We start from the raw sequence: 12356 nt of genomic DNA on the forward strand, positions 1-12356 counted from the left end.
CGCCTGGCTCTGCCTCCCGAGTGCTGGGATTAAAGGCGTGCGCCACCACCGCCCGGCCTCCTTTAACATTACTTGAGCTGCTTACTCAGGTGTGAAGTGAGTGTTTGGGATGAAAGCTGACTCAGGAACAGCCCAGCATGCTCTTTGTTGTAAATAACTAAGCCTCCAGGGATCCTTGCTGTTGTGTGTGTTATTGACTCTCATTCTGTTCAGAGCCTTGTTTATATCCCATACCCTCATTTCTTGATTTCAACAACCCAACAATGAGAGTAGACTAAGGAATATTTTGCCAATTTTGTTAAATAAGAATTAAAATTAAAGAAATAAATAACTCACCCAAAACTGATGTGGTGGAAAAGAAGCGTATTCAGATTTCTCAGCCGGGGCTTTTGTATTTATCTCCCAAATTCTCCAGAATCTAGAAGGAGCTGAACCTTGCTTAAAATGCAATGCAGAAGAAATAGTTCTTTGGCCCTAGACCAGCTAAAAGGACAGAGATCAAAATCTCAGTGATGTCCTAGAAGTTTTTCTTCAGAAGATGGAGCCTCATTTCAAAGGAGGCTAGAAATCTAAGCAAGATGAAAGAAAGAAAAACAGCATCTAAATTAGGACTTCTCAGATTTCCAGAAATACGAATGATGACAATTTGCTCAGAACATAAAACTGTAAGCAGTGTATGTGGGGTTGCAATTTTAACACCCAAACCATTTGTCAATTTTAAAACTCAGCAATTTCAATGACATCCAAAGGACTGTGAGTGCTCATACATAAATTGATAAGTCGCTTTGATCTTGCCAAAGTTTTCAGTGTGATTCAAATGCTTCTAATTACACAACTGAATGAGTTAGAGGAATTTTGGTTATGTTTCTGAAGTATTTGGTTAATGCCAATCTGAGTACAGCACTGAAGAAAAAGGAACAACCAATGTATAGATTGTCTTCAATTCCAGTGGATTTATGTTGTCACAGACTCAACATATCTTGAAAATATAACTAAAAAATACTTCTAATACTCTTAACTTAAGAACATCTGCAGACTAGAGTTTACTCTCTTGATCACATGGTAGATTGAGAGTAGTGTTCGATATCTGTACCGTAAAAGTCATAGAAGAGAACATATCACCAGTTCATGAAAAAAAATCAATTTGAAGTGTGATTTCCACTCAATGCATGTCACCTTCACACCTTTACAGTTAAAATTCCTTAAAACTGTCTTAGCCAGGGTTTTCTTATCATTTTAATCACCCTGACAGCAAATGGTAAGTGTGACTCATTAACATATCTCTGGTTTCTTCCTCTTTGGAGCTAGGGTTGTAGTTGAGCATCACTGAGATATTCACAACCTTCCTCTAACATTCCTGGGAAAGCTACTTGTGACTGATACTTGGCCCAAGAAAAGGGCCAAAATCATCCCCAAGTACAATCAAGGTGAGAAGAAGGCATCTTTGCCATAGCATCTGAAAGGCCTGATAAACGGTGCTGGTGGTGGCACTAGTTACCATGTGGAGAGGTCATGAGCTACAGCCATGACTACCTAGTTACAGAGAGCTTTATTAAGAGGAAGAGAAAGATGGGGTACAAGAGAACCAGGCCTGGGAAGGAGCACATGCGGAGAACAGAGGGAAAGATGGTGGGGAGGGGGAGAAGGAGCAGAGCAGAGAGAAAGCAGAGAAAGGGTGGGGTCTGCATCAGGCTTTTTAAGGTGCAGATTGTGTGACCACACTGCGTACACAGTCACCAGTGCACACTGATGATGTAAGACACAATACCTTTTGCTTAACTCCTGGACTGCGTATGTGCAGTCATACAGCTGTAGTAAAGTCAGAATTCTAACAGCATCCTCATTTTCATCCTCAGTTAAGGAAGTCTAGGGAGAAGTTCTCCCCCTGAATTTTGTCCAGCTACCTCCTATTTTACTGTCTATGCCTGACTTCACCTTCCTGCTTCCCCCATTCTTTCACTTTGGATATTTCTCTCAAAATCTGCCTCATTAACTGCTGCTTTGTAGATTCACATAGTATTTATGACCTTTCTCTATACTCCTAACACAGTGCACAGAACTGGTGCCCCTGACTTCATCCACCAACACTGGAGAAGACACTGATAACATATACCCAACTCTGCTTCAACCCAGAAATGACTAGCCAGAGACACCAGTCTTTAGAAACTTCCATGTGTATGTAGGATGATCATCTCAGTGCTGACACACTTTCTAAGAGACCCCCATCTCCTGACACAGCCCAGTCAGGGTCACCCATGCAACCACAAAGGACTTGGAGCAAAGAGTAGCACCTTGATGCCTGGCTCTGTCCTCAGTAGATGAGGGTTATCGGCACTATAGAATTTCTAATTTCTAGTCTTTTCTATCAAGTAGAGTTGGACTAGAAGTGAAAACACAGATCTGGTCTTGACATGCGCTAACTCTCGAGCCCTAGTTGTAGCTCCCGCTGAAGACTCCATTGAGTTGGAGATGTTCTTTCCTTTCTGCTAGTGAACAGCTGTACACTTCAGACATAAAGGCCACTACATGAACATCTTATGTCCATAACACCAAGCAAGCAGCAGCACATTCTACTTGAATTGACAGATGGATGGAACAAGAGCAACAACAATAAAACCAGAACCAAAATGTATCCTTCTGGGTTTCGTTTGTCTCCTTTCCTCATTTAATTTATTCAGTTAACATTTGTCAAATATTGTATGTCAGACCTTGTAGTAGTAGCTGGGAGTAGATTATTTTTGTTCTTAAGAATCTAGACTTTAAAAAATAGAAGGGAGTAGGTAAAACAACAAACATGTGAAATAGCAGACTGCATTCATATGGCTTCTAAGTCCTGCATAATTTTAAAAATCTGGACCTCTGAGCAACTTTTCTGGACAGACTACGGCAGGGGAGAACTACCGCCAGCGTTGAGTGAAATGACACTTGAACAGGACAACTGAGGGGAGTTTAGTAAGTGTTTACAGTGGGGGTAGTTGAAATGCTTTAAAAAATCATTATCAAAAAATGTGTGTAACAAAAGATGTTCTTTTAACCACTTTTGGTGTACAATTCAGAAATAGTATTATACACAATGTTATTTAGCCATCACCATTTAATAATTTCTAAAAAGTTTTCATTTTCACCAATAGAAATTCTGTACTCATCAAGTAATAATCCCCTGTTTCTTTCTTTGAAAAGCCTTTTATAGTCTCCAAACTGTTTTCTGTATCTATGACTTTGCTCCTTATGGATACTTTATATAGGTGAAACCATGAAACACTAGACCTTTGTGTACAGCTCTTTCATCCAGCATAATATTTTAAACATTTGTATGTGCTGTGATGGCTCGTAGCAGAACTTTATTTCTCTGTGTGTCAAATAAAGGCCACCAAGCATTTGTGAACAAATACTTATCCAAGTTCCAAGTTTTTGGTTTATGAGTAGAATTGCTCAAATGCCTAGTGAGTCTATGGTTATCTTTTAAAATAATATTTTTTGTATTTGTTTTTGGTTAAATTTATTTGCTTACTGAGATGGTGGCCTGTGCCAATGCACATATGTGGCACTCAAAAGTCAACTTCCTGGAGTTGGTTCTCTCTTTCCACTGTGTGTTTTCTAGGAATCAAAGTGAGGTTGTCAGGCTTGGAGGCAAGTACCCCTTACCTACTGAGCCATCTAACCTGGCCATAAGTTGGACTTTTTGAGGAACCACCAAAGCATCATTCACTGAAGTGGCACTGGTTTATATTCTCATCAGTAGTTACAATTCCTCCACTTCTTTGTTATTCTGTACTTATCCTCAGTTGGTTTGCTGTTCTATACCCACCCTCAGTGGATTGCTTAATGCCTGTCTATTTGTGTAAGGATAGAGCTCTTTACTCACTACCAGTTCAAATGCTAATTCTTCCTCCAAGTCTCTTCTGTATTTCTGTCTTGATAAGACCTGGTCTTTTCATGGTATTTCCTCATTCTTCTCTTTTTAAATTGGAATATTCCCAGGTAACCTTGCATTACTGATGGTATGTAACTTGGGATTTTTAAATTCCAGGGGCTTACAGCTAAGCATTACCATGAGTCTCGGGAGACTTTGGGGATAACTGTTGAAGAATACTGGAACTGCCAAGAAAATGAAGACCGGAGATGGAACAAATGCATTGTGGGTTATAAGGCAGACATTAGCCATTGGGGGCTAGAGGTAGAATATTCATGTCTTCAGAGCTTGGTGTCTAGATGGTAGTCTAATTAAGAGGTGATTAGATCACAAAGATGATAACTTCACCAATGAATTAACACAAAGCTAAATAAGCTATTACTAGGTGGATCTTGGGTAGAGAAAACAGGTCACTGTGAGAACACCTCTGAAGGGTGTGTAGCCTCAAGACATTTCATCTTTTGCTATCCCTGCTTCCTGGATACCATGAGGTGAACATTTTTTTTTCCTTCATTATGTCCTTTTTCTTTGCTATTTCTCAGTTGCCTCAGTTCTAAGCAATGGAACCAGTCAACTTTGGTCTGAAACCTCTAAAGCCATGAGCCAAAAGTTAATCTTTTATTCCTTTTCAAATTTACTACTTTTTTGTGTGTGTATGTGTGTATGAGTGCATATGTGTGTGTGTGTCTGTGTGTGTCTGTGTGTGTGTATGTATGTTTATGTGCTCCATCTATGTACAGTTCAAGAGGAGCCCAGAATGTATCAGATCCCCTGGAATTGGAGTTACAGACAGTTTTGAGCCCCCTCATGTGGGTTCTGGGAACCAAACCCAGGTCCTCTGAAGAGCATTAAGTGCTCTTAAATACTGAGCCATCTCTCTAGACCCAATCCTTTACTTTTCAAACTTTTAAAAAATGATTTTTTAATATAAATAGAATTATATTACTTTAACCCTCCCTTTCATCCCTTCAGCCCCTACCAGGTACTACCGTCCTTCTTATCATCCCCACCCATGACCCCTCAAGTTGATAACCTCTTTGTCTTTGATTACTATTATTACATAAATATATGTGTGTACGTGTATGCACAAATGAATACAGTTACTGAGTCCATTTTGTGCTTGGTTTCCTTGAATATTTTGCCGTAGTAATGGAAAGCTAACACATGTTGTTTCTCTGAATTATGCCAGTTTCCACATGTTGGCTTATTTTCAGATGCATGGAAAAATAACACACCCAAAAATGGAATAAGCATAAAGTTAAATATCATGGTGGGAGGAAAAGATGACTGGAGAACCTAATTCTAATGTAATAAAATGTGACACTAAAGTATTTGACTCTTAGAAGCATTTAAATAATTTCTGGCACAACAGAACAGATATGAAGAAAACCAATATTGGACTCATTATTTTTGAACTGATAGAATGTAAAGATATAGCAAAAATGTTTCAACAGTCAAATTTTAGTGTAATATTTACAAGACAACAATTAGAATTGCCATGGACTAATCAGAAATTACAAAGACTAGCAACTAATGAAATATCTTCACAATGTAGAATGAAAACATTGTAAAACTAGAATTCAATACCTAACAAAACCATTGTTTAATATCAGAGATAAAAGAATGGTACTTTCAGGCAAAAGAACAGGTACATTCTATCACACCAAGAAACTACTAACTGCTAATGGCTAAACACTCCCAATTAAAAGACAGTGATTAATGAAGTAATGTAAGGAATTAAGAACTGACCTTATGTTGTCTATAAGAAACACACTTTAAATATAAACATGAATTCATTGAAATTTATAAAAAGATCAAAAACTTTTATACCACCAAAACATAAAAAGTGAAGGATACATAAAACAAGACCCCCACAACAGACTGCTGGCAATGGTCGAGAGACAGCCCGAACTGACCTACTCTGGTGATGGGATGGCCAAACACCCTAATTGTCGTGCTAGAAACCTCATCCAGCTACTGAGGGATTGGATGCAGAGATCCATGGCTAGGCCCCAGGTGGATCTCTGGGAGTCCAATTAGCGAGAATGAGGAGGGTTTATATGAGCGAGAATTGTTGAGACCAAGGTTGGATAAAGCACAGGGACAAATAGCCAAACGAATGAACTATGAACCAATGGCTGAGGGCTCACCAACTGGATCAGGCCCTCTGAATGGGTGAGACAGTTGATTGGCTTGATCTGTTTGGGAGGCATCCAGGCAGTGGGACCTGGTCCTGTGCTCATTGCATGAGTTGGCTGTTTGAAACCTGGGGCCTATGCAGGATCGCTTGGCTCGGCCTGGGAGGAGGGGACTGGACCTACCTGGACTGAGTCTACCAGGTTGATCTCAGTCTGTGGGGAAGGCTTTGCCCTGGAGGAGGTGGGAATGGGAGGTGGGCTGGGGGGAAGGTGAGGGGGGCGGGAGGGGGGAGAACAAGGGAATCCGTGGCTGATATGTAGAACTGAATTGTATTGCAAAATAAAAATTAAAAAAAAAAAAAAACAAGAATTGAAAGACCGTAAAGGAAAATGGCAATTCTTAATCATACAAATTTCAAAAATGACTTTGGTAAAGCAGAAAGACAAAATACCAGTAAAGAAAGAGATGGCTTAAAGAACACTGTCAACTTCTTCTATCTAATGGTTATAGAACAGTAGATTCATCATTTGTATAACAACATACAATCATTTCAGAACTGCAGATGCCCTGGACAGTAAACTAGGCTTAGTTTGTCAGCAAATGCCTGGATGAGTGATTTTCTTCAAGTAGACTTTTCTCTGAAAGACAAGTATAAGTTGAGTGTTAACTAGTTCTATCTAGTTTTCAAAGGAAAGCATATTGGTCTGTTTCCTGCTACTGTAGTTGAGTCAAACTATAAAGAAAGGAAGTTTATTTAGTTAACACTACTGGGGGTTCATAAGCATGGTGCAGGAGCACCTTGGCTCTAGTGAAGTCATATCAGATGGTATTATAGCTGCAAGTGTTTGTAGAAGAGGGAGGAATTGTATGGTGCTGCAGTTGATTAGTTATTTTTGTATGACTGTGACTGCAATATTTGAGAGAACACCTGAAAAACAGGAAGAATTCATTTTTGCTCAGTTTCCAGAAGTTTAGTTCATGACTGCTTGGCCCTACATCCTTGGAAAGGTCTTCATAACAATAAGAGAGGATGGCAAGAGAAATTCTTCTCCTCATAGACAGAAACTAAAGTCGTGGCAGGAAGAGGCTATGGATCAGGTTTAATCTGCAAGAGCAGTGTCCAATAACCCATTTTGTGGCCTCTATGTCTATCTAATGACTGTTCTGTTCTCTGACCCCAGATAAGTATATTAGAGTACACAATATATTGGGGGACAAAATATCACCACACTGAGGACCATTCTTCCAACACATAAACTCATTCAAATCATATCCAAACTATATCAGAAGGTAGGCTCATTTGTTCCATCAGGTATATCAGATTATGGTGGGATTGGTCTAACATAAAGTTGGAAGTATGGTGTGAGTCATCCCCAAATGTCCTACTCAGTTCACAAGGGCTTTGTTCAAAGCTACATGCAGCATTGTGGAGGATTTTTGTTGTTGTTGAACCCTCATGACCAAACTGCACAGAATGCCAAATTTAAAATAAAATATATGATAAATTATATATAGATATGTACAACTTTTGGAGTAAAGAAACATGAGTGTGAGTACTGCTCTAGCATTCATTGGCTTTAGGACCCTCAGTTAGTGATTGTATGACTGTTTCTTTATGTGTAAGACAAGGATCATAATGACAATTTTGTAGGATTGCTGTAAAAAGTAAATTTAATTATGTATATAAAATTGCATAATTTGGTTCAATTCCTACAAATATCCTTTAAATAAAAAATATGTGTTATGCAGGCATAAGACGCCTAGCACTGCACAGAGGCATTTGGTGATGACTGCTGTCAGTGCTCAGAGAGGAGAATTAGTTTACCAGGCACACTGCATGAAAAAGTAAAGACTTTCTGACAGTGAGATTAGTTAGTATAGTTACCATGGGGAGAAAATGTAGTGCAATAACATGTTTAATGGTGATTTCTAAAATTGTATCCCAATAAAAATGAACTTACACACTTAGACACAGCTAATTCTAAAATCCCATCATTTTAAACCATGTGTCAGATAGTCCTTTCAATTATGCAGAACTTTTAATTTTGGTTTTTAATTTTAAAGGTAGTTGTCATAGTAACCTCCAGGCGCTGCTAGCAAATGGTACTAAAGAGATACGCAAACATTTTCATGGGGTTTTTCAATATGTTGAGAAAACATTATACAATATTTAACAGAAATGCTACAAGTCATAGCACAGAAGAGTCCTTATGGAAAACTAAAATTGTGCTTGGCCAAAGGTTGTAACTGGGGAGGATATATACCCTTGGGAAGGGTAGGTAGGTAAGAAAACACTGAGACCCGACATTTCTGAAAACGTTAATGAATTGTTAGAATTAAACAATCACAAATCCAATAAATAAATAAAATAGAAGAAACAGTATGATCCTGGGAACACTTTCTTCTGTGTTGTGTTGTCAGATTAGAACGTGTCTAGCTACTACCATCTGGTGACTATAACACTGAGTTCCTGTTGTTTTATAATGAAACATTTGCTCTGGGGAAAGGTTGAGGCCCTAGGGTCTGGGGCTGAGGCCAGGTTAAACAGACTGGAAGAAGCTATTCATAAGCCAACTCCAGACTATTTCTGGGAGTGAGCAAACATTTCAGAAGTTTGCTGGTCAAACCAAGGTATGCAAAAAGGGTGTGGTGGGATGCTTGGCAGTAAAGCTTCTCCTAACCCCTTCTGTGCTGATGAAAAAGAATGCCTATGAGTGGGGATGTATTTCTCATAGCCGTGGATGTTAGGCAGTCCAAGATCATGGTGCTGCAACTGGGTGATGTCTATCCTGTTCTGTCATCACATGGCGGAAGGCAGAAGGGCAAGAGAGAGATACTCACTGTCACAAGCCCTTTTCACTGCAGCATTGGTCCATTCATAAAGGTGCAGCCAGTAGGACCTAAACATCTTCCCAAATCCCTTCCAGTAGTATTGCATTGATTAATTCAAACACATGACCTTGTGGAGACCCATGAAGAATATAGCAAAGTCATTAACCTCTCAGAAACCTTAGTGACTTGGAGATGATTGGTGCCTGTGTCATAGTATGTTCTTCATGATTTCCCAAAGGTGAAAGTGCACACCACACTTACTCCATTTCTCAGAGCCTTTCAAGAAGTTGCAGTTCATAGCTGCTTTCTGAAAACAAGACACAGTCTGGGGTCTCCTGTAACTCTAACACCAATACACATTAGGTATATAGCTTTAACATGAATGATGCATGGATTTATTATATTACTAAACAAGATGGTTTCCATAAAGTGCTTGAGAAATATTTTTTCCTAAAATCAGTCTACTATCATATGATTTGCTCCTCATCAGTTGTTATGTAACAAGTCACCTCAAACTTCTCAGCTGATGCCTTACAAATACCCATGTTTATCCCCATTGATAAATGTATCTCTCAGACTTAAGTCAGAAAAGTCTCTTTTTTTCAGAAAATGGTGGCAAATGCAGATTCATTCTGCACAAGTTGCTGAGAGTTAGTGATGGAAAAGTGTTTGGCTCTACCCATGTCTTTTACACCATCCTTGTTGTGGAAGACAAGGTGGGAAAAATGTGAGAGTCAGAAAACGAGGAGAAGATGCTGTGAAATGTCATTCTCTGAATGGCACATAGCCACTGAGTCATGAACTCACAGCAGCCATAGGTGTCATTAGCCACTGCAAACTCACAGCAGCCATTGATGCCTGCTCTTGGTATGCTGGGCTGGGCCCATCAACAGTCATGTAAAGATGGAGGAAAAGCACTGGAGACCTGACCTTTTACTGCTGAGCTATTGATAATGATAGGTCCCTGGAAAGGGGAATTGTTACATTCAACTGAGTACTCTCTGAGGACCCTACCAAACACCAATGGAGAGTGGCAGTCCAACTGTTGCACATACTGCTCTGGTTAAACTAAATGGCTCAAATGAAACAAAACCAGAAGCCATAAACCTGGAAAAAAAGAGCAGACAAGAATCGGGGGAGACTGACAGAACTAGGAGGTAGATTAAAGAGGGTGTGGAAGGAGAGAGTAATCAGAATATATGATATACAAATATGAAATTGTCAAATAACAACATAAAAATTGCAGCCAATTCAGTTGAAGAGATGACTTAATGGTTTTGAGCACCAACTGCTCTTTCAGAACACCTAGGTTCAATTCCCAGCACCCACATGCCTGATCATAACTGTCTGTGACTTCAGTTCCAGGGGATCTGACACCCTCTTCTGGCCTCCAGGGTCACTGTATGCATGTGGTGTATAGAATGCCTGTGGGAAAAACACTCATGCATCTAAAATAAAAATTATAAATCTCAAAATATGCTTTTTTGTAGCTAGAGTTTTCCTGCCTGGCCCACAGTCAGGATAAATCTCTGCCACCCGCCAGTCCCACACCGCTCAGACCCGACCAAGTAAACACAGAGACTTATATTGGTTACAAACTGTATGGCCGTGGCAGGCTTCTTGCTAACTGTTCTTACAGCTTAAATTAATCCATTTCTATAAATCTATACCTTGCCACATGGCTCGTGGCTTACCGGCATCTTTACATGCTGTTTCTCATCATGGCGGCTGGCAGTGTCTCCCTGACTCAGCCTTCCACTTCCCAGCTCTATTCTCCTCCTTGTCCCACCTATACTTCCTGCCTGGCCATGGGCCAATCAGTGATTTATTTATTGACCAATCAGCAACACATTTGACATACAGACCATCCCACAGCACTTCCCCTTTTCTTTTCTTAAAAAGGAAGGTTTTAACCTTTACACATCTCCAAAGTCAGCTTGGTATATTTGGGAATTTGGGCGTAGCTTCTCTTACTACTTCCTGCTGGAGGGGGGCGCTGTATCTTATGGGGACACAAAGAATATTTTAGGATTATGGAGTAGTCCGTGAGGGTGTATCGTCTGAGCCAGTTGCCTTGAAACAGGTCTGGATCATCTGGGCCATGGTGTCATCGGAGACCTTTCAGGGGGTCTTGGCTGGTCAAACCTGATGTATCTTAATCTGGAACAAATCCATAGCCTCTGGCTTTCTGTGGAAACAAAAGCAGAGCCTCCTTTCCAAAGCAACATATCCTTACATCCAAATTTTGAAGTCAAGGTACCTTTAAAATATACATTTTGGCATAACTCAACAGCTTTTGTAATCAAATGCTTTTCTTTAGTTACGAATATCAAAGAGAACATAATCCAGATTTTCTGTGTGGTAGCCATCTTTACGTGGCTTATTTTTTTATATTAGCTTGAGCCTATTGCTTTGAACTGCAGCCTTTTAAGCCTGAAACGGCGCTGGCGCTGCTGGCTCCGCCCACTTCAGCTTCCCAACATGGCGGTGATACGTTTTCCGCCAGCTCTGGGAGCCATCAACTCTCAGAAATAGTGGGTCTATGCTTCTATCAAAGCAGCATGTAGCCCAGAAACCTCTTTTTTTTTGTTTTGTTTTGTACTAGCAAAGGCTAAATCCACCACACAGCTTAATGTGCCATTTGTGGAGGCCTCATTCCCGGGATACTGCAGGTCCAGCATGCACACCAGGAACCCGCCATAGTAGCTCAAACATGCAGGCTGCCGCTAACTTGAAAGAGACAACTAGGAACTGTTTTTAGCTCCGTTTTAGAATCTTTTTACTCAGTTTTTAGGTGGAAACTCTTGCCCCACGTTGGGCGCCATTCATAGCTAGAGTTTTCCTGCCTGGCCCACAGTCAGGACAAATCTCTCTCACCTGCTAGTCCCATAGCCACTCAGACCCGACCAAGTAAACACAGAGACTTATATTGGTTACAAACTGTATGGCCGTGGCAGGCTTCTTGTTAACTGTTCTTACAGCTTAAATTAATCCATTTCTATAAATCTATACCTTGCCACATGGCTCGTGGCTTACCGGCATCTTTACATGCTGTTTCTCATCATGGCGGCTGGCAGTGTCTCCCTGACTCAGCCTTCCACTTCCCAGCTCTATTTTCCTCCTTGTCCCACCTATACTTCCTGCCTGGCCATGGGCCAATCCGTGATTTATTTATTGACCAATCAGCAACACATTTGATATACAGACCATCCCACAGCACTTTTTAAAATTAAGCTTAAAAATTAAAAACGTTGATTAGAACTTGCAAAGCATGGGCAAAGCAGAGCTGGCCCTGCCCCTCACCTGGCAGGGGAGGGGGGAGGGGGAGCAATGGCCTGGAATGTCTAGCTCAGCTACTACCCAGGCCCCAAACCAGGCCTTGGGTTGGCCCACACTGACATCTACCCCATCTAGGACCTGTTGGAGCTCCTGAGGCGACTGGTCCTGTGGTACGAAACCTGCAGGATCTCTA

The sequence above is a fragment of the Peromyscus californicus genome, unplaced genomic scaffold (assembly GCF_007827085.1).
Source record: "Peromyscus californicus insignis strain IS unplaced genomic scaffold, ASM782708v3 Scaffold_4__1_contigs__length_199733344, whole genome shotgun sequence".
NCBI lineage: Eukaryota > Metazoa > Chordata > Mammalia > Rodentia > Cricetidae > Peromyscus > Peromyscus californicus.